The following is a 21,544-nucleotide window of genomic DNA, read 5'->3' on the forward strand; positions in this document are numbered from 1 at the left end:
GCTGTGAATCCATCAGGTCCTGGACTCTTTTTGGTTGGTAAGCTATTGATTATTGCCACAATTTCAGAGCCTGTTATTGGTCTATTCAGAGATTCAACTTCTTCCTGGTTTAGTCTTGGGAGGGTGTATTTGTCGAGGAATTTATCCATTTCTTCTAGATTTTCTAGTTTATTTGCGTAGAGGTGTTTGTAGTATTCTCTGATGGTAGACTGTATTTCTGTGGGATCGGTGGTGATATCCCCTTTTTCATTTTTTATTGCATCTATTTGATTCTTCTCTCTTTTCTTATTAGTCTTGCTAGCGGTCTATCAATTTTGTTGATCTTTTCAAAAAACCAGCTCCTGGACTCATTAATTTTTTGAAGGGTTTTTTGTGTCTCTATTTCCTTCAGTTCTGCTCTGATTTTAGTTATTTCTAGCCTTCTGCTAGCTTTTGAATGTGTTTGCTCTTGCTTTTCTAGTTCTTTTAATTGTGATGTTCGGGTGTCAATTTTGGATCTTTCCTGCTTTCTCTTGTGGGCATTTAGTGCTATAAATTTCCCTCTACACACTGCTTTGAATGTGTCCCAGAGATTCTGGTATGTTGTGTCTTTGTTCTCGTTGGTTTCAAAGAACATCTTTATTTCTGCCTTCACTTCATTATGTACCCAATAGTCATTCAGGAGCAGGTTGTTCAGTTTCCATGTAGTTGAGCGGTTTTGAGTGAGTTTCTTAATCCTGAGTTCTAGTTTGATTGCACTGTGGTCTGAGAGACAGTTTGTTATAATTTCTGTTCTTTTATATTTGCTGAGGAGAGCTTTACTTCCAACTATGTGGTCAATTTTGGAACAGGTGTGGTGTGGTGCTGAAAAAAATGTATATTCTGTTGATTTGGGGTGGAGAGTTCTGTAGATGTCTATTAGGTCCACTTTGTGCAGAGCTGAGTTCAATTCCTGGATATCCTTGTTAACTTTCTGTCTCATTGATCTGTCTAATGTTGACAGTGGGGTGTTAAAATCTCCCATTATTATTGTGTGGGAGTTTAAGTCCCTTTGTAGGTCACTCAGTACTTGCTTTATGAATCTGGGTGCTCCTGTGTTGGGTGCATATATATTTAGGATAGTTAGCTCTTCTTGTTCAATTATCCCTTTACCATTATGTAATGGCCTTCTTTGTCTCTTTTGATCTTTGTTGGTTTAAAGTCTATTTTATCAGAGACTAGGATTGCAACCCCTGCCTTTTTTTGTTTTCCATTTGCTTGATAGATCTTCCTCCATCCCTTTATTTTGAGTCTATGTGTGTCTCTGCACGTGACATGGGTTTCCTGAATACAGCACACTGATGGGTCCTGACTCCTTATCCAGTTTGCCAGTCTGTGTCTTTTAATTGGAGCATTTAGCCCATTTACATTTAAAGTTAATATTGTTATGTGTGAATCTGATCCTGTCATTATGATGTTAGTTGGTTATTTTGCTCGTTAGTTGATGCAGTTTCTTCCTAGCTTCAATGGTCTTTACAATTTGGCATGTTTTTGCAGGGGCTGGTACCGGTTGTTCCTTTCCATGTTTAGTGCTTCCTTCAGGAGCTCTTTTAGGGCAGGCCCGTTGGTGACAAAATCACTGAGCATTTGCTTGTCTGTAAAGTATTTTATTTCTCCTTCACGTATGAAGCTTAGTTTGGCTGGATATGAAATTTTGGGTTGAAAATTCTTTTCTTTAAGAATGTTGAATATCAGCCCCCACTCTCTTCTGGCTTGTAGAGTTTCTGCCAAGAGATCAGCTGTTAGTCTGATGGGCTTCCCTTTGTGGGTAACCCGACCTTTCTCTCTGGCTGCCCTTAACATTTTTTCCTTCATTTCAACTTTGGTGAATCTGACAATTATGTGTCTTGGAGTTGCTCTTCTCGAGGAGTATCTTTGTGGTGTTCTCTGTATTTCCTGAATCTGAATGTTGGCCTGCCTTGCTAGATTCGGGAAGTTCTCCTGGATAGTATCTTGCAGAGTGTTTTCCAACTTGGTTCCATTCTCCCTGTCATTTTCAGGTACACCAATCAGACGTAGGTTTGGTCTTTTCACATAGTCCCAAATTTCTTGGAGGCTTTGTTCATCTCTTTTTATTCTTTTTTCTCTAAACTTCCCTTCTCGCTTCATTTCATTCATTTCATCTTCCATCAGCGATACCCTTTCTTCCAGTTGATCGCATGTGCTACTGAGGCTTCTGCAATCTTCGCGTAGTTCTCAATACTTGGCTTTCAGCTCCATCAGCTCCTTTAAGCCCTTCTCTCCATTGGTTATTCTAGTTATCCATTCGTCTAATTTTTTTTCAAAGTTTTAAACTTCTTTGCTATTGTTTTGAATTTCCTCCCGTAGTTCAGAGTAGTTTGATTGTCTGAAGTCTTCTTCTCTCAACTCGTCAAAGTCCTCCTCCGTCCAGCTTTGTTCCATTGCTGGTGAGGAACTGCGTTCCTTTGGAGGAGGAGAGGTGCTCTGCTTTTTAGAGTTTCCCGTTTTTCTGCTCTGTTTTTTCCCCGTCTTTGTGGTTTTATCTACTTTTGGTCTTTGATGATGGTGATGTACAGATGGGTTTTTGGTGTGGATGTCCTTTCTGTTTGTTAGTTTTCCTTCTACCAGACAGGACCCTCAGCTGCAGGTCTGTTGGAGTTTACTAGAGGTCCACGCCAGACCCTGTTTGGCTGGGTGTCAGCAGCGGTGGCTGCAGAACAGCGGATTTTCGTGAGACCACAAATTCAGCTGTCTGACAGTTCCTCTGGAAGTTTTGTCTCAGAGGAGTACCTGGCCGAGTGAGGTGTCAGTCTGTCCCTACTGGGGGGTGCCTCCCAGTTAGGCTGCTTGGGGGTGAGGGACCCACTTTAGGAGGCAGTCTGTCCGTTCTCAGATCTCCGGCTGTGTGCTGGGAGAACCACTACTCTCCTGAAAGCTGTCAGTCAGACAGGGACATTTAAGTCTGCAGAGGTTCCTGCTGAATTTTTGTTTGTCTGTGCCCTGCCCCCAGAGGTGGAGCCTACAGAGGCAGGCAGGCGTCCTTGAGCTGTGGTGGGCTCCACCCAGTTCGAGCTTCCTGGCTGCTTTGTTTACCTAAGCAAGCCTGGGCAATGGCGGGCACCCCTCCCCCAGCCTTGCTGCCGCCTTGCAGTTTGATCTCAGACTGCTGTGCTAGCAATCAGCGAGACTCCATGGGCACAGGACCCTCCAAGCCAGGTGCGGGACACAATCTCCTAGTGTGCCGTTCTCCAGGCCCATTGGAAAAGCGCAGTATTAGGGTAGGACTGACCCGATTTTCCAGGTGCCGTCTGTTACCCCTTTCTTTGACTAGGAAAGGGAACTCCCTGACCCCTTGCGCTTCCCGAGTGAGGCAATGCCTCGCCCTGCTTCAGCTCGCACACAGTGCGCTTCACTGACTGTCCTGCACCCACTGTTTGGCACTCCCTAGTGAGATGAAACCGGTACCTCAAACAGAAATGCAGAAATCACCCGTCTTCTGTGTCGCTCAGGCTGGGAGCTGTAGACTGGAGCTGTTCCGATTCGGCCATCTTGGCTCCACCCCCCCGCCCTGTTTTAAATTTTTTAACTATTTTACTTTTTGAGATGGGGTTTCACTATGTTGCCCAGGCTGGTCTTCAACTTCTGGGCTCAAGAGATCCTCCTGCCTCAGCCTCCCAAAGTGCTGAGATTACAGACATGAGCCACTTTGCCCTGCCTGATTATTATTATTCATAGGCTATTTACTTCCATCAATTTTCTAACTAGTTTTTGTTTGCATAAGAAAAAAACAAACAATTCTTGGGTATTAAGGTTAGAACCAGCTAACTTACTGAATTCCTACTATGTCTCAGTTTTTTGGTGAATGTTTTAGTTTCCACCATGTAAAAGATCACTTGCAAAAAATTTTGCCTTCTCTTTTATGTGTAATTCTTTCTTCTTATTGAACTGACAAATACTTCCTGAACAAAATTAAATTATAATAAAGGATTATAATAAATTATAATTAAAATCCCTATATATAATTACATATATATAATTATAGTTCTTATATTTTTCTTGACACCTGTGGGAACTCTCCTAGGGATTATCATTAAGTTGGCTTTTGGTTCTTGTCATCTGAGTGTTCATAATCCAGGTCCTAGCAGTTTTCAAGTTTACACAGGGAAACAAATCATCAAGACACAAAAACGTTCACTGATGAGCTGAGTTATGTAAGATTTATTCCACTCAAGTATCCCTCCTCTCTGTTTATCATCTACCCTTGCCCATCTGTAGGACTCTACTGTAAACATGAAGTGAAGGAGGCCTTCCTACTGCTATCACATAATTTCATCTCACACATTATGCCAAAAACCCTAAGACTTCAATCTATATTCATTCTAAGAATTAGTAGAGCTGCAATTATAACTTAAGCTCCTGCCCCCAACTATTAACTATGAAATTGTGCTTCCCATTAAAAATGGATTCCAGGCCAGGCGCAGTAGTTTACACCTGTAATCCCAGCACTTTGGGAGGCCGAAGCAGGCAGATCACTTGAGGTCAGAAGTTCAAGACCAGCCTGGCCAATATGGTGAAACCCTATCTGCACTAAAAATACAAAAATTAGCCGGGGGTGGCCAGGCACGGTGGCTCATACCTGTAATCCCAGCACTTTGGGAGGCTGAGACAGGCGGATCACCTGAGGTCAGGAGTTCGAGACCAGCATGACCAACATGGAGAAACCCCATCTCTACTAAAAATACAAAATTAGCCAGGCGTGGTGGCACATGCCTGTAATCCTAGCATTCGGGAGGCTGAGGCAGGAGAACTGCTGGAACCCAGGAGGCAAGGTTGCAGTGAGCCAAGATTGCACCAGTGCACTCCAGCCTGGGCAACAAGAGCAAAACTCCATCTCAAAAAAAAAAAAAAAAAAAAATTAGCCGGGCGTGGTGGCATGCATCTGTAATCTCAGCTACTCGGGAGGCTGAGGCAGAACTGCTGGAACCCAGGAGGCAAGGTTGCAGTGAGCCAAGACTGCACTACTGCACTCCAGCCTGGGTGACACAGCAAGACTCCGTCTCAAAAATAAATAAATAAATAAAATAAAAAAGGATTCCATTTTTCTAGTCAACTGACAAGTCAAACTGAGAGAATTTTCAAACACGGGAAAGAAATATACATTTATTATTGTTGTACTGAAGTTCAATCACCTCCACACCTTCCCACCACCAATAACTCAAGAGTCTATCTTAAACTTTGGTCAAATGCTTTTAGAAAGCTCCTGAGATGATCATACAAACACTGGAGATAGCCAGTGTAATATTTAAGAGTACAGCCTCTGGAACCTACTAATTACCTACTTAAATCCTAGCTCCACCACACATGTACTGTGTGACCTTTGACAAGTCACTCTATTGCTTATTCTCTTTATAAAACATGGCTATTAACTACCTCATAGACTCGCTCAATTAACTGAGCTAATAACATGTAAAGTGCCCGGGACAGCAGTCTAGTGTACAGTAGGAACTCAACAAGGGGAAGCTATTTTATTATTCTTTTCTGTCTTTTCTGACTTATTCATTTGGTGTATTATGTTAGCATATTTCTTGGTGATTACTCACTCTTGCAATATGTGGATAAATGCTACTTGGCTGTGGTGAAATATTCTTTTATCATATTGCTAACTTCCATTTACTAATATTTTAAAATTTCATATTACTGTTCATAACAGATCATGTTGTCATTTTTTTTTCTTCTTTTACAAGACAGGGTCTCACTCTGTCACCCAGGCTGGACTGCAGTGGTACAATCATGGCTCACTGCAGCCTCAAGCTCCTAGACTCAAGCAATTCTCCCAGCTGGGACCACACACGTGCACCACCATGCATGGCTAATTTTTCATTTTGTAGAGACAGGGTCACTCTGTGTTGCCCAAGCTGGTCTGAAGCTCCTTGGCTCCAGAAATCCTCCTGCCTCAGCCTCCCAAAGTGTTGGGATTATGGGCATAAGCCTTGGCACTCAGATACGTTTTCAGTTTTAATACTATCTTCACATCAAGCGCCAGTGTCAATGCTCCACTGGCTTTGTAAAAAGAATATGTGGTTCCCCGCCGCCCCCCCCCCATCATACTGTAGAACAACTTAAATTTTATCAAAATGATCTGTTCCTTGAAGTTTAATAGCATTCACCTGTGACATCATCTGAGCCTGGAGTTTGGCAGGATGATAGCTCTGTGATAATGTTCCCAATTTCTTCCATTGTTATTGTTCTGTTAGGTTCTCTCTTCTTGAATCAATTTTGATAACTGGATTTCCTTAAAAAAAAAAAAAAAATTCTGGTTTAATTTATATAGTTTGTTTGTTTTTTTTTTTTTTTTTTTAGAGATAGGGTCTCACTATGTTGTCCACGGTGGTCTCAAACTCCTGGGCTCAAGTGTTCCTCCCATGCTGGCCTCCTAAAGTGTTGGGATGATAGGCATGAGCCACTGCTCCCAGCCTATTTTTATTTTTAAAGACAGGGTCTAGGCCAGGTGTGGTGGCTCAAGCCTGTAATCCCACCACTTTGGGAGGCCAAGGCAGGCGAATCATGAATGAGGTCAGGAGATCGAGACCATCCTGGCTAACACGGTAAAACCCCATCTCTACGAAAAATACAAAAAATTAGCCGGGTGTGGTGGCACACGCCTGTAGTCCCAGCTACTTGGGAGGCTGAGGCAGGAGAATCGCTTGAACCCAGGAGGCAGACGTTGCAGTAAACCAAGATCGCAGCACTGCACTCCAGCCTGGGTGACAGAGCAAGACTCCATCCAGAAAAAAAAAAAAAAATGATGACAGGGAGTACAGTGGTATGATCATGGCTCACTGCAGCCTGGACCCCGGGGGCCTCAGTCTCCTGAGTAGCTAGGACCACAGGTGCATGCCACCATGCTTGGCTAACTTTTAAAAAACATTTTTTTAGCAGAGAGGGGGCCTCGCTATTGTTGCCCAGGCTGGTCTTGAACTCCTGCCTTGGCCTCCCAAAGTGCTGGGATTTACAAGCCAATGCACCCATCCAACACTTGCTGTTTTAAAAAATTATTTCTAACCTGTGTACTTATGTTCCCTTTTTTCTTGAGCAGGGTTATCAGTTTATCTAATTTATAACCTTCCCACTCCTAGCAAAGAAGCAGCTTGTGAATTACCAATTTTACTATTTCTCAGTTTTGTTTTGTTTTGTTCTGTTTTTTGAGACAGAGTTTTGCTCTGTCACCTGGGCTGAAGTGCAGTGGCTACCTCACAGCTCACTGCACTCTCTGCAGCCTTGACCTCCTGGGCTCAAGCAATCCTTCCACCTCAGCCATCTGAGTACCTGGGACCACAGGCCCACATCACCAAGCCCAGCTAATTTTTGTATGTTTTGTAGAGACAGGGTTTCTCTACGTTGCCCAGGCTGGTCTCGAACTCCTTGGGCTCACGCCATCTGCCAGCCTTGGCCTCCCAAAGGGGACTACAGGCATCAGCCACCATGCTCACCTAGTTTAAAAAAAAAAAAAATTTTTTTTTGAGACAGAGTCTCACTCTGTTGCCCAGGCTGGAGTGCAGTGGCACAATCTTGGCTCACCGCAACCTCCACCTCCTGGGTTCAAGCGATTCTCCTGCCTCAGCCTCCCGAGTAGCTGGAATTACAGGCGCACCACCCTACCCGGCTAATTTCTGTATTTTTAGTGGAGACGGGGTTTCACTATGTTGGCCAGGCTGGTCTCGAACTCCTGAGCTCAAGTGATCCAGCCTGCCTTGGCCTCCCAAAGTGCTGGGATTACAGGCGTGAGCCACTGTGCCTGGCTTATTTTCTTGTAATTCTTAAGTGAGACAAGTATTTTTATCCTTTGTTTCATAACTTGACTGTTTAAGGCTATGTACTTTTCTTTGAGCAAAACTCTTACTACTTAAGAGAGTTGGCATTTTGTCTTAACTCTGCTTGCTTATAAGTGTCCCAGAATCTTCAGTTAGTTTAGTGTTGTTATTCACAGTAAAAATAAGATTAAAAGGAAAAAAAGGTTCCAGAATTATCATCTGTTCCCTCTCTCCTCTCCCTTTCTTAATGTACAGAGTTTTGGGGCTTAATATGATTAACTTCAAGATATGTTCTAGACACTGAAGTTTGTCAGGGTATTAAGTTTGATAATTATTAGTCTACCACATCCTTACTTTTTACTGATTCAGCTGATAGGTATGAGTTAAAAACTCTTATTAGTACACTTACAAGCTAAGATTAATCAATATTTGAAGTTCTAAAACTTAGTCTAGAAATGCTTGATACCTATGTAATGCTTTGCACTTCTTCAGTTTCAGAATTAAACAATGTTAAATCAACAAGAATATTTAGATTAATGTACATGATTACATGATATTGTGGCAAAAATTTATGAATGTCAAAACCATTTTTACACACTGAGCACACAAAACATTTTAAATTCTAAAGTCACCACCTACAAGCTGTTTACATATGCTCCTTGACAGTACAAGCCAAGTTATTTGCGTACTTGAACAACAAGAAAAATTTTGTCCATGTTCACTTTTACTGGAATGTTACTTGTATTACTTTCTGAAATTTTGCAAATAAAGGTTAGTTTATTTATGACTCTGTGTGAGAATGGGGACTGTTATTAAGCAGAAAACTACAGCTAACAGAAGTTAACCATTTATTGACTACCATATCAAACTATTTTAAGAACATTACTGTACATTGCGATTCTCAGATTTAAAAAATAGGCCTAGATGGGGGAAAAATGTTATGAAACCCTCCTGGACTTTACAGATTTAAAGCTTTTTCTCTAGTTTAATCCTACGCACCAGGATGGTGTGAACATGTTCTTAATTTAGCAATAGAAGCATAATGTGCACAGCATTATTTGGTAGTGCAGTTTAGAATTTTGCATGTTTACCTATACTGTGAACATGGTTAAATTTCTTTGCTAAACTGATCTTTATATTTTTATTCATTAATGTGGATAATTCTTTGCAATTTATTGCAAAATTTATTTACCATAACTTTACGCTTGTTTGCTACGTAAAACTATCTCATCATAAGGGAGCAGTTAATGAACCTGATTTTCAAGCAACTACAAGTGTCAAGCTTCTGTGACTAAGAAAACAGTGTAAAGTCTAAAACCTTATTGTAATTTACAGCCTACATGGATCAGCACGATACAGATATGATCTCAGCACAAAGGTCTCTGCAAACTGGGGAGAGGGTGACTCCAATTCTCAAAGGATGTGAATTTCCACTAGTCAGCAGGTCTGAGTCAGCATTCAGAACAAGATCAGCTCGGGTCTAATCCTGGTTATGACACTATCTTGCCAATATAAAGACAAAGAAATATCTGATTTTAAAATCCACTAATCTGAGTTTGCTTTCATTTACCAAACGAGAGATCAGATGAGTCAACTCCTTGCTTATTTTCCCCTGAGATGCGCTAAGGGTGATTCCAGTTCCAAAGCGGTAACCTGTGCTCTAAACCACTATGGGATCTCAAGAGTCCTAGCACCTTTTGAGCCTATGGAATCCTTTCAAAGCACGGGGAGAGGCAGCTCAAAATGGCAAGGTCACTATACATTTCAAGGGCTTCTGTTTCACAGATTACAAGTAGAGAGAAACAGAAGGTGGGAATTAAGATCGGCTAGGTAGAGCTGTGAGGTGCAAAACAAAGGTTATGCAGAAAGTTGAGGTGCTGACCTACTCCATCTAGCTAAACTGAACACCAAATAATGGATGGAGACTAACACCACCAACACCACCGTCCCCGAAAATTCTTGTACAAGTGAGCTCCCTACAACGCGATGCAACATGGTGTCGCAGAACAAGCATTGCCAGGTTATGTAGCTGAACTTACTGTTCTCCAGGCGTCCATTTCCCCAACCTGTGAAAGGCAGGGAGGGGGCTGGACAAGATCACTAAGTCCTCTTCCGTCTCTGACACTCCACAGTCAGGGGTCCCGAGGTGAGGCCGAAATCCCAGTCTCCCGGGAGGCAGGGGCCCTTGCGCGGTGCCATCCCCGCTCTCCCCCGGGCGCAGGCAGCGCCCTGCTCCTCCCCGCCCCTTCGGTTCCTGTGCACCAGGGAGGTGCCTCCCCAGCCCAGGGCGCGCCCAGATGAAGGGACAGCGCCTTCGCGGGAAAGGTCGCTCAGCAGCCGGACAAACACCCGCGGCAGGCGGGGGAGCCGGGAGCCGAGGAGGCTCAGAACCGATTCCGCGCGCGCCGCCTGGGTGGGGCCCGCAGGGGCCGGGCCAGGGCAGCCGGAGCGCATAGAAGACAGGGATGGGCCCCCAGGGCAGCAGGCTGCCCCAACGGGCCCTTCGGCGCGTTTCCCCTCCCTCCAACCTCAGGCGAAGAGAGCCCGGTGCTTCCCCACGCCCGTCCCACACTCACCCATCACCGCCGGCGTCCCGCAGGACGGCTAGCGAGCCGGGGCCCGCGCAGGCGCAGACCGTGACCGACCCCGGGGTTGGGGCGCAGCGCGACGCGCTAGGCGCCGTTGGGGTCACGTGAGGGAGACACCGCCCCGCCTCCCCTCCCTCTGCCCGCGGCCCGCCAGATGTCGCCAGCCTACTTCTCCTGGCCGCAGGCCGCCGCGGCGGGACAGGTAGAGGGCCACGCCAGCACACCTGTCAAGCTGCGGGCTCCGCTAGCCACCATGCTTCACCCTTGATGCCGTACGGTGGCTTCAGCGTGCCAGAAACAGCCAACGCGTTCTCTAGCGCGCTGCCTGCAGGGGGCGTCTGGGCATTGTCGGTTTTCGGTGCATTGTCGTTTTGCGGGGCGAGCGCCTTCGCGGAAAACTCCAAAGTGCCCTCTGTGGAGCCTTGTTGGGTATCTTCAAACCTTCAGAGGGACCTTTTATCAGCGACCCATGCCGCAGTTCACAGAAGAACACTTTGTGGGTGGTTTGGGACATATGGATCACTTTTGAACTCTTTTTCCTTTGAAGCTCAGACAGCTTGCGGGGGGCTTGGGAGGAGCGCTGCCCGGGGAGTTAGAAGGCCTGGGTCAAAGTCATAGCCCTCATACATCTTGAGAGTGACCTTGGACGAGTCGCTGGACCCTGAGCCCCAAATCCCCGTCTGAAAAGTAACCCGTGCCTTGTATGCGTCCTCGGGCTGTTGCAGGAGTCTTTGGAAATGATGGTTCTGACTCTGAGTTGGAAACTGGAAGCACACAACAGATGGGAGGCGATGAAGGAAACGGAAAGGTCGGCCTGAGGGGAGAGGCGTTTCAGGAGGCTTGTGGATGTGTGAAGTGTGTGCACTGTGCTTGGGGCGAGCCCAAGCAGTAACCCCACCCGAGTGAAGCGTTCTTGGGGGGATCGGCTCCGGGTGGGCGACGTTCCCCGCGTGCCCCCTTCCCCCGAGAGCACTTTGTAGACACTGACTCCAAAAGCGGGTCTGATCTCTGCCCAGCCCCGCTTTGGCTGGCGTGCTTAAGTGCCTCTCGGGAAGCTGGAGACCACCCTCCCCCATTCCAGCAAACGCTCCATTGAGGAGCCTACTGCGTGCCAGGTCCTGGGGAGCTTAGTGTCTGATGAAGGATACAAAAACAAAAGACTGGAAATTCAGAAGCATGAGGTTCTCCCTCAAGGGAGAACCAGAGATGGCTTCACAGAGTAGACGTTTGAACTGGGCCTTGGAGGATGGATGAGTGGAATTTGGCCCAGTGGAGAAAGTCATAGCAGCAGGAGATAAGATTGTAAGGGTCAGGTGGTGGGGCTGGATAGTGCGAATCTTGACTGTCAGACACAGACACCTGCCATCTAATTAGTATGCGAGGGATAAATTCTGGACTCCGCAGGATAAGGACAAGGCTACACAATGGCTTAGAACGATTTATCGGGCAACAGTTGGAAAGGGCCTTTGCCTCAAAATTATGTTTGCCCTGTCTTGTGTGAATGCCTATTCAGATGCATTATTTGAAAAATAAATAAACCAGGCAGGCATCCAGCGTGTTCATAAGCATAAATAATTAATTTCAGATTAGAATGGAGAGGTTATTCTCCTGCAGTAAAACCCGAACAAGAAGGAAAAGACTGAAATTAAACACACAATTGGGGCACACCAGACTCAGAAAATCCCAGGCTAACGGGAAAGCTCAGGTCTGGAGCTGAGCCCAGTCTGCTGCTTTTATTGCTGCTGCAGGCCACAGCACAGGCCTCTGCCCCTTCAGCTCTTAGTTCCTTGTCAGAAACCCCCAGGCCCTTCATTGGCTCTTCTTGGGCATATAAATGTTGGGGATGAAAACCCTCTATTTCTGGATTCCGGATCCATCTTAAAGTTAGCCCTTCATTTCTGTCCTCATCCACCCATTCCTGCATTCTATACCTCCAGCCACTAGTCAGCTGCCAGATATCCTCCAACCCAGCTGTGATCATGTCATCCCCCAGCTTAAAAATCTCCAATGGTTCCCTCTTGCTTCCCCCAGTAAATCCAAACTCCTTAACTTGGTGCACGGGGCTGTCCTGTCCTGGCCCTTTTGCCAGTCTGTCCACCTCAGCCCCAACTATATTCTGTGCTTTAGCAATATGCAGTCTCAGTGTTTTGCAAATCCTGTGTTCCTTAAGCCTGTTTCCCCCTTTCACCACTGATAAATATTAGCCCTTCACCAAACAGCCCTTCAAGGTCCTTTTGCCTCTTCCTCCTAGAAACCTTCCCTGATCATCTCAGGCAAAATTGAAGGTTCTTGCCCCTGCCTTCCCATGGCCCAAAGTTTGGGGCGCTTCTGACATCCTGTCCTATGTGGTAGTCACTCATGACAGTGTGATCTTTCCCACCGCCAGCTCATGAGGGCAGAGCTGTCTGGCTTTTTCCTGGCTCTCCAACTCAGCGCTTGGCAAAAAGAGCGCCTAGGAGATGTTTGCCAAAATGAATTGCGGGTGGAGAGCAGGGCATTTCACCTGCCTTGGAAGGCAGGGCATTTCACCTGCCTTGGAAGGCAGGGCCTGGGTTCTTGGGGGAAAAGGGCCATAGGAAGGTTGCTGGTGGATCTTTGCTTAATCACCCTCCACTCCTCCCCTCAAAAATTGCTTTCTAGAAGGTTGTCTGGTGCCCTCAGACTTCATTGGCTCTTAGGTGCATGAAAACAGCCTTACGCAAGCTGTCAGTGGAGTCTCAGCTACTGTGAGTGACTATCTCTGCCACTCCCCTTCACACCCCCAGTACCAAATGGCCAAGGGCCAGCCAGCCCCTTGGTGTTCCCTTCCCTGAACTTGCTGCATTCTTTTCACGCCCCCCAACGCTTGCATATTTTTTGTCCTCTGTGCCTAAAAGGTCTTGCTTGCTTCATAACAATGTCCTGTTCCTCCTACATGACTCAGTTGAGAGGTTTCTGGTCACTGCTGCCCCATCTGACCTCACTACGTCCTGCTGCAGAGCCCCTCAGTGCTGTCAGCCCCATCCTCCCTGGCCCCCACCTCAGGTCCTTGCAGTCTGTTCCCATGGCTGGTCTGTGAACTCCAGGACCTTCTCCCTTTCTGCTTCATTCATGTCCAAACCTGCTCTGATCCAGGAACTCACGTGCATCTATATTTATAACATATAACGGAGACCAAGGGTTTACCCTGCAAGCCTGGGAGATTGTTAGATTGTTTTTTCTCTTCAATTTATTCATTCATTCATTTTAATGCTGGTGGGGACCCACTGAATCAGTGATTCTTAGTCCTGTTTCACATTAGAATCATCTGGGAAGCTTTGAAAACAAAACAACACCCAGCCCCCGCCCCACTCCCCGGCCCCACTTCCCCGCCCCAGAGGTTCTGATTTAATTGGTTTGCAGTGGGACCTGAACCTTAATATGGTCTAAAATCTTCCCAGGTGTGCTGAGGTTGACAACAACAGCGCTCAAATCTTGCTTCCACATGTGCCTGAAGATAAGAATCTCTTGAATTTGGGCAAACTACCTATGGGCCATACACTTACAGCACCAGCACTGAGTCACCCAGAAGTGTGTTAGAAATGCAAAATTCTGGCCCCAGTAAACCAGGATTGGTATTTAACAAGTTCACCAGGTGTGCTGTGTGCACATTACAGATTGAAAAGCATTGACCTAGATTCTAGGTCCTAGACGTCTGGTTAAAAAATAGATCACCAGGCTGGGCACAGTGTCTCATGCCTGTAATCCCAGAACTTTGGGAGGCTGAGGCAGGAGGATCACTCGAGTTTGAGACCAGCCTGGGCAACACAGTGAGACCCTGTCTATAAACAATAAAATAATTAGCCAGGCGTGGTGGCACACATCTGTAGTCCCAGCTACCTGGGAGGCTGAGGCGGGAGGATTGCTTAAGTCTGGGAGGTTGAGGCTGCAGTGAGCTGTGATTGTACCACTGCACTCCAGCCTGGGAGACAGAGTTAGACTCTGTCTCAAAAAAACCCAACATATATATATATGATACATATATACACACAAACACACATATGTATACATACACACACATATGATATATATACACACATATATGATATATACACACACATATGATATATATACACATGATATATATACACACACATATGATATATACACACATGATATATGGTGTATATATATATATATATATATATATATATAAAATTAGTTCCAAGACAGACTAAATTAGAATCCTCAGGAGAGAGGCCAGTTGGCCTGTGTATATTTAACGCTGGCCCTGGCTGATTCTTCTCAGGCAATTTTGGGAAATTATAGCTTTAAATTGACATCCTGACCCATAATAGTGACCTGTGGTTTGAAACACAGGGTCCTGCAGGGCTCAGGAATGTGTAAGTGAATGAGCCTGCAGCCCAGAGGGGAAACAGTCCTAAGGAAAAATGATCAGCATTGCTTGAGAGCCGCACAGACAAAGTGCTATGAGTGTTGATAGGAGAGGGAAGTTGTACCAGCTGCAATCAGGGGAGGCTACTTGGGAAAGGTGATCTGTAAAGGAAAGCTAAGATTCAAACGAGGTGGGTTCCAGTAAAAGCATGGGATGAGAAAAAGTGTATAAGAAGGAAGACACCAGGTGGCTTTCTCCCTGTCATCATTTCGGTATCCCAGCTTTTTCTCCCAGCACACCAACAGGCAAAGTTTATGCCCCCTGACAAGTCCCAGAGCTCAGAAAGATTGGTGACCTCTGGGTAAAATCAGGGACACCTTACTTGTTGTCTGAGTGACACATACTTGTGAAATACAAACACATTTTTACCTACCAAGGGCCAAGTCAATGAAACAAGCAGCAGTTGCACAATACTGTGTGTGTTTCCCGAGCAGCCACACAGTATGTCATTTCCTCTGATTTTCACATATTTTGTGTCCTCAAAGAAGTCCCATGACCTATCTGAGTTACGTACCTAGTGAGAGATGAGGCTGGGACTCTGCCACTCCTATTGTTTCGGGGGATGGAGCTAGCCACAGATGTGCAGTGTGACAGTTGATGCTTTCCTTTTTCCTGGCACTTGTTCAAAGGCCCAGGTGGATGGTGAGCTGCAGGGCGGTGGGCAGCCTGGCCTTGACCCCAGGGGAGTATCTCCTGAGCTCCCTCATCATAAGACACCCATGGGGAACTGTGAAAAATATCAGCTTCGAGGGCTGACCCAAGACCTCCTGAATAAAAATCTCCAAGCAGAGGTCCTAGGAATGTGTATTTTTATAAGAACCTTGTGTAAACCTTAGGTGAGGCTAGTTGGGAAACACTGAACTTGATGTAGCATGCTGCAAGGTCAGAATACTTGGGTTTGCATCTTTGATCCACCACTTCCTAGTGATGTCACTGGATAGCCCCCTACCAGCCTCAATATCTCCATCTACAGGATGAGGGTCCTTCCTGGTGACCATGTTCCAAGACCCCGAGGGAGGTTCCCCATGATGGCAGCTCCAGTGCGATGGAAGCTCATCCTCCTTCAGGTATGGAGGGGGCAGTGGTGCTCAGGGACGCAAAATGCTACCCTTCTCTCTTGTTCTTGGGGCAGAAGGGACCATGCAATTTTTCTGTAGATCCCATTCACCTCCGGGCTGTGACCTCCCTCTGAGCCTCCACCACTAAGTCCAACTTCTGCTTTTCCTAGCATCACTTCACCTTTCTGAACCTCAGTTTTTCTTTTCTGATATTTTTGGCTTACTTCTTTTATTTTTTATTTTTATTTTGTTTTATTTTTTTGAGATGGAGTCTTGCTCTGTTGCCCAGGCTGGAGTGCAGTGGCAAAATCTCTGCCCACTGCAACCTCCACCTCCTGGGTTCAAGCACTTCTTCTGCCTCAGTCTCCCAAGTAGCTGGGATTACAGGCATCTGCCACCACACCTGGCTAATTTTTCTATTTTTAGTAGAGACAGGGTTTTGCCATGTTGGCCAGGTTGGTCTCAAACTCCTGACCTCATGTGATCCACCTGCCTTGGCCTCCCAAAGTGTCGGGATTACAGGCATGAGCCGCCGCTCCTGGCCAACAGATGCTTATTATTTAGATAATAACTATAGTGTGTTAGAATTAATTTAAATAACACAGAAAGATGGGATGTTAGAGGATGCTGAGAGAGGGGATGGAGAGAACTCTGTGAGCACTGCTCTGGGACGTCCAGCTGGAGAGGAAGAAGATCTTAAGAGCTGTGGTCCTAAGTTCAGGAGATGTCCAGTGAGGCTGGAGCATTTTTTATTTATAAAATAGACTCCACTTCTTGCCTCCCACAGGAAGCCTTTCTGGCATCCTAGACCTCTTTGTTTTGAAATCCTGTGGCTCCACTGGCCTCTGCCATCACACCTTGTTCTCATCCTAGCTGACCTCTGAAGGTTGATGACGCTAAGCCTTGCTAAGGCCAGTCATTCAACACTGCATGTAATCTTTACGGCAACCCTGTGAGGCTGCTGGTTTTGTGTTACTTTGCAGCAGAGGAAGCGGAAGCTTTTGCAGTTTGCCCAGGTCACACAGCTGGAAAGGGATGGAATTAGACTGTGTTCCCCCTGGGTGATGGCTGTTTCTCTGCTCACCTGTGTCTCGGACCTGAGGAGGGCAGGGCTCCTTCTGAGCTTCTCTGGGTTTCCCCAGCCCCAGCTCCAACCCCTGACCCTGGCCCTCTCACAGGGGCAGAGGGAGGGTCTACTGAATGGGAGGTAAGGGGCTTGCCCCTGGGGTAAAAGGACAACTGTTCCGGCTTGCTGGGACCATCCTGGTGTTAGCCCTCAGAGTCGTGCACCCTGAAAAGCTTCTCTTATAGGGACAACTACTCACCCTACATGCAGAGCCCAGTCTCCTGTCCAACCCCATGGGCAACCTGAACTCATGCTGTCCCTGAAGAGAAAAGCTACTTATAGTGTGCCTCATGTTTTAGGCAAGGTCCAAGTTGCTAAAAGTCTTTAAAGGTAACAGGACAGCTTTTCTGTGGGGGCGCTCCCGGACACAGCAGTGGAGGAGGAACTGATGCATCTCTGGAGGACAGGAACTCTTGAAGATGTACCTAGCCTTTGGCCTCATAATGCCCCGTCTATTAATTTCTCCTTACAAAAAAACCAGAAATATGGATAAAGATTTCTGAACAATTCCCTGCAGAACTGGTTATACAAAAATTCGAATAAGTTAAATTAAGGTAGAGGCCAGGTGCGGTGGCTCATACCTGTAGTCCCAGCACTTTGGGAGGCCGAGGCAGGAGGATTATTTGAGGTCAGGAGTTCCAGACCAGCCTGGCCAACATGGTGAAACCCCATCTTTACTAAAAATACAAAAAGTAGCTGGGCATGGTGGTAGGCGCCTGTAATCCCAGCTACTTGGGAGGCTGGGGCAGGAGAATCGCTTGAACCCAGGAGGCAGAGGTTGCAGTGAGCTGAGATCGTGCCACTGTACTCCAGCCTGGGTGACAAGAGTGAAACTCTGTCTAAAAAAAAAAAAAAAAAAAATTAAGGTAGAAAATACCTTACAGCTATAAAAAAAAGATCATATTGTAGGAGATTTAGTAACAGAGGAAAAGGGACATGACACTATATTAAGCAGAAGATGGAGGCTATAGAACTATGTAAACATGGCTTGAGCCCAATTTTAATTTAAAATAATTATATATGTGCATAGAAAAAAAGACTGAGGTGATACTTCAGAACGTGAATGTACTTTCTTTGAGTTTAGGGTAATTTTTATTTTCTTCTTTATATTTTCCTGAAATACAAATTTCCATTACTAATACAAGTAAAAAAAAAATTTTTTTTTTTGAGACAGAGTCTTGCTCTGTCATCCAGGCTGGAGTGCAGTGGCCCGATCTTGGCTCCTCTGCCTCCCGGGTTCCAGTGATTCTCCTGCCTCAGCCTCCCAAGTAACTGGGACTACAGGTGCCCATCACCACACCCGGCTAATATTTGTACTTTTAGTAGAGACGGGGTTTCACCATGTTGGCCAGGCTGGTCTTGAACTCCTGGCCTCAAGTGATCTGCCTGCCTCAGCCTCCCAAAGAGTTGGGATTACAGGTGTGAGGAGCCACCGTGCCCGGCCACAAGCACAAACTTTGTGTTTTTTTTTTCTTTTTTTTTTTTGAGATGGAGTCCTGCTCTGTCGCCCAGGCTGGAGTGCAGTGGCAGGATCTCGGCTCACTGCAACTTCGCTTCCTGGGGTCAAGTGATTCTCCTGCCTCAGCCTCCTGAGTAGCTGGGATTACAGGTGCCAGCCACCATGGCCGGCTAATTTTTGTATTTTTAGTAGAGACGGGGTTTCGCCATGTTGGCCAGGCTGGTCTTGAACTCCTGACCTCAAGTGATCCGCCTGCCTTGGCCTCCCAAAGTGCTGGGATTACATGTGTGAACCACTGCGCCAGGCCACAAAGTACACATTAATTTTATAATCGGAAGTCAGTAACTTTGAAATAATATTGCATAAAATTGTTCTGTACTGAGCTCTTCTGATTTGGCCTGACCTCCCTTCCCAGTGGGCATGAATAGGCGTGACTTTAGAGTACACTGCAGAGGGAAAAGCTTGGATCGGGAGTCAGAGGGAGCCTCCCAGCTCTTGCTGAAGTTGTTTCCTCTGCCTAGGATGCCCCTACTCCCTGCATGTGAGGCCTGGCTCAGATGCCACTTCTACTGTCCCTTCTGCTGGAGCACCCATCATCCATCACTCCACACTGCCTGCCATTTATCTGTTTACGTGCCTGCCTCTTCCTTCTCTGGGCCTACAGAAGTTCTCCTTCTGTAATTGACAGGGTGACTTGGAGGTGGCATTTCTGCTCCCTGGGACTGGCTGCAATACTAAAGAAAACCACACGAGGGTACTAGAGCCACACTGGTGACTTCCCGCCATCCTGGTCAGATCATGGCTTCGGAAACTGTCCCCTAAGCCAGAGATGACACCAGTCACTACAGGCCTGGGATGCTCCCACTTGGGGGAGCCAATGAGGAAAGAAATGGCTTATCAACTCTGAACTGAGAAGAATCCCCCAGCCCTACCCTAGTCTTCCCAGAGCTGCACTGGCCAAGGCGACCCTTGGAGCTGGTCGCCCTCAAGCACCCCAAGGCATGTGGAGAGGGACTTGCTTTGTGGCCTTGAGCATGCCTCTGTCCCTGTCTGGGCCTCCATTTCTGGCCCGCCTTGCTGGCTCTCTGTGCAGGGATGAAGGCATCTGGCGACCCACCGCTTTCTGTGGACTCTGATGAGGAAGGGGTTTCCTGTGCTCAGTCTCCTGCTCCTGGTCACCAGCTTGTCCCATCTGTTTCATGCTCAATGTGTGTTAAATTCAACTGAAAGAGAAATACCCGCCACCACCACCACCCACCATCACGCAGAACACACACAGTCTAGAGGTGACCTTTCCTCCTTCCCTTCAGGAAATTCCGGGTGGCAGAGCACTGGCATTTCCTATGGCCCCTTGGTCCTGACCAAGTTCAGGAATGTTTTGCCACCAGGACCATGTGCCAGGGCTTTGCCCTCCCCGAGCACAGGCGTTCCCTGGGTGTGTGTGTGTGTGTGTGTGTGTGTGTGTGTGTGTGTGTGTGTGCATGTGTATGCTGGGGCATGGGGGTGTTGGTGTCAATGCTCTGAGGGAGCCTGACAGTCGGAGGTGTGGATTCTGGGACACTGGGATGTGTTGGGGAGGTGGGGGAGAGGGGGAGAAGAAGTGAACCAAAGCCCAGGAGTCCTGGGGAGTGGGGGAGGAAGGGGGCCAGCAGGGGAGACAGACAGCCACATTCTTGAAAAGGACGAGTAAGGGAGGGAGGAGTGGCAGCTAAGTTCCTGCAGGGGCGGGGGGATCGAGGAATCACTCCAGAGCAGGCCCCCAACACGCTGGGGAATGCTGTGCCCCTTCAGGTGTAGGTGAGGAGGGGCTTGGGCGCACACCTTCCAGGTGGACCTGGGCTATCTAATGCTATCATCATGGTGGCATCATGGCGATGGTGGCAGGCAAACAATAGCAGATTTTGTGCCAAGACTCATGTCCTTCCCTTCTCTCCTTAAGAATTCAGCTCCTCTAGGAAACAGGTGGCCAGCATCTCCCCATCTTTGGGGAGACCCTCCCTGCCCTGCCCTGTTCATTTGCCTCCGCGGGATGAGGCCTCTGGAGTCCCAGGAGTCTGGCCACCTCCCACCAAGGCAGGCTGCACCACATCAGGCTCTGATGGACTCACCCTGATGATTCTACCACCTGTTATCTCTGCGTAGACCATGCAGCCCGCCAGGATCTCTGCTGAACTCCTACCACCCCCCAAGGCCCAACTTTCCCTGACCACTGCAAGCAGATCCAATTCCCTCTCATCTGGGATCCCACAGCTCCTTGGGTTGTTTTTACACACTGGAAACTTCTTGAGGGCAGCGGCTGAGTCCCATTCACCACTGTATCCACCAGACCTGAGGACCAGTAGGTACTCAATGAATGGCCGCTGAACAAATTCATTTATTTCCACTGAGCTCATTAGGCCTCTCTCTTCCTCATAATTAGGAAGCAGACAGGTTGCTTTTTCCTTTAACAATCCACCTTTGGAAGCTGATGGCAAGAGCTCAGCTTTTGCAAGCAGAAGCAGCTAGATTCCTGGGGCACATGGCTGCATTAAAAAACAAACAAAAATCATGCATGCTCAAGGAGGTGCATTTAAATGAGACACTGTGTGGCCGGGCACCCGCCTGTAATCCCAGCACTTTGGGAGGCCAAAGTGGGAGGATCCCTTAAGCCCAGGAGTTTGAGACCAGTGGCCTGGCCAACATGGCAAAACCCCATCTCTACTAAAAACGGAAAAATTAGCTGGGCATGGTGGTGCATGCCCGTAGTCTCAGCTATGTGGGAGGCTGAGGTAGGAGGATCACCAGAGCCTGGGAGGCAAAGGTTGCAGTGAGTGGAGATTGTGCCACTGCACCCCAGCCTGGGTAACAGAGCAAGACCCTGTCTCAAAAAAAAAAAAAAAAAAAAAAAAGACAAATGGTAAACAAGACACTTGTAGTATATTAAGAGCGTCACATTAAATATTCATCATTATACAGTGTGTCACATAGAATTGGAATGTTACAAGAGACTTTAGCAGTAGGTGGCTGGTTTGAGGCTCCTGGCAGGGATGCAAACAGCCCCAAGGAGGGAGGTGGAAAGGCCAAGGGGCATCTGTGTTCCGAGCGTGCCTGTGAATAAGTCCCGGTGGGG

At 47.0% G+C, this 21,544-nt stretch overlaps 1 protein-coding gene across 5 annotated transcripts in view; it reads right to left on the reverse strand.

Annotated features, from left to right (window-relative positions):
* Positions 1–10,626, reverse strand: part of SLC25A51 (solute carrier family 25 member 51) — a 30,504-nt gene extending 19,878 nt beyond the window's left edge. For 2 of the 5 annotated variants that reach the window (XM_032164201.2, XM_032164198.2), the window contains exons 1-2: positions 10,367–10,564; positions 6,147–6,271 (exon numbers count right to left, since the gene is read on the reverse strand). The gene's annotated coding sequence lies outside the window, so the exon portion shown is untranslated. Of the gene's footprint in view, positions 1–6,146; positions 6,272–9,829; positions 10,115–10,366 lie in introns of those variants that run through there. The other 3 variants (XM_058444684.1, XM_032164200.2, XM_032164199.2) reach the window with 3 other exon arrangements.
* Between the last annotated feature and the right edge of the window lie 10,918 nt (positions 10,627–21,544).

The sequence above is a fragment of the Hylobates moloch genome, unplaced genomic scaffold (assembly GCF_009828535.3).
Source record: "Hylobates moloch isolate HMO894 unplaced genomic scaffold, HMol_V3 SCAFFOLD_10, whole genome shotgun sequence".
Classification (NCBI taxonomy): Eukaryota; Metazoa; Chordata; class Mammalia; order Primates; family Hylobatidae; genus Hylobates; species Hylobates moloch.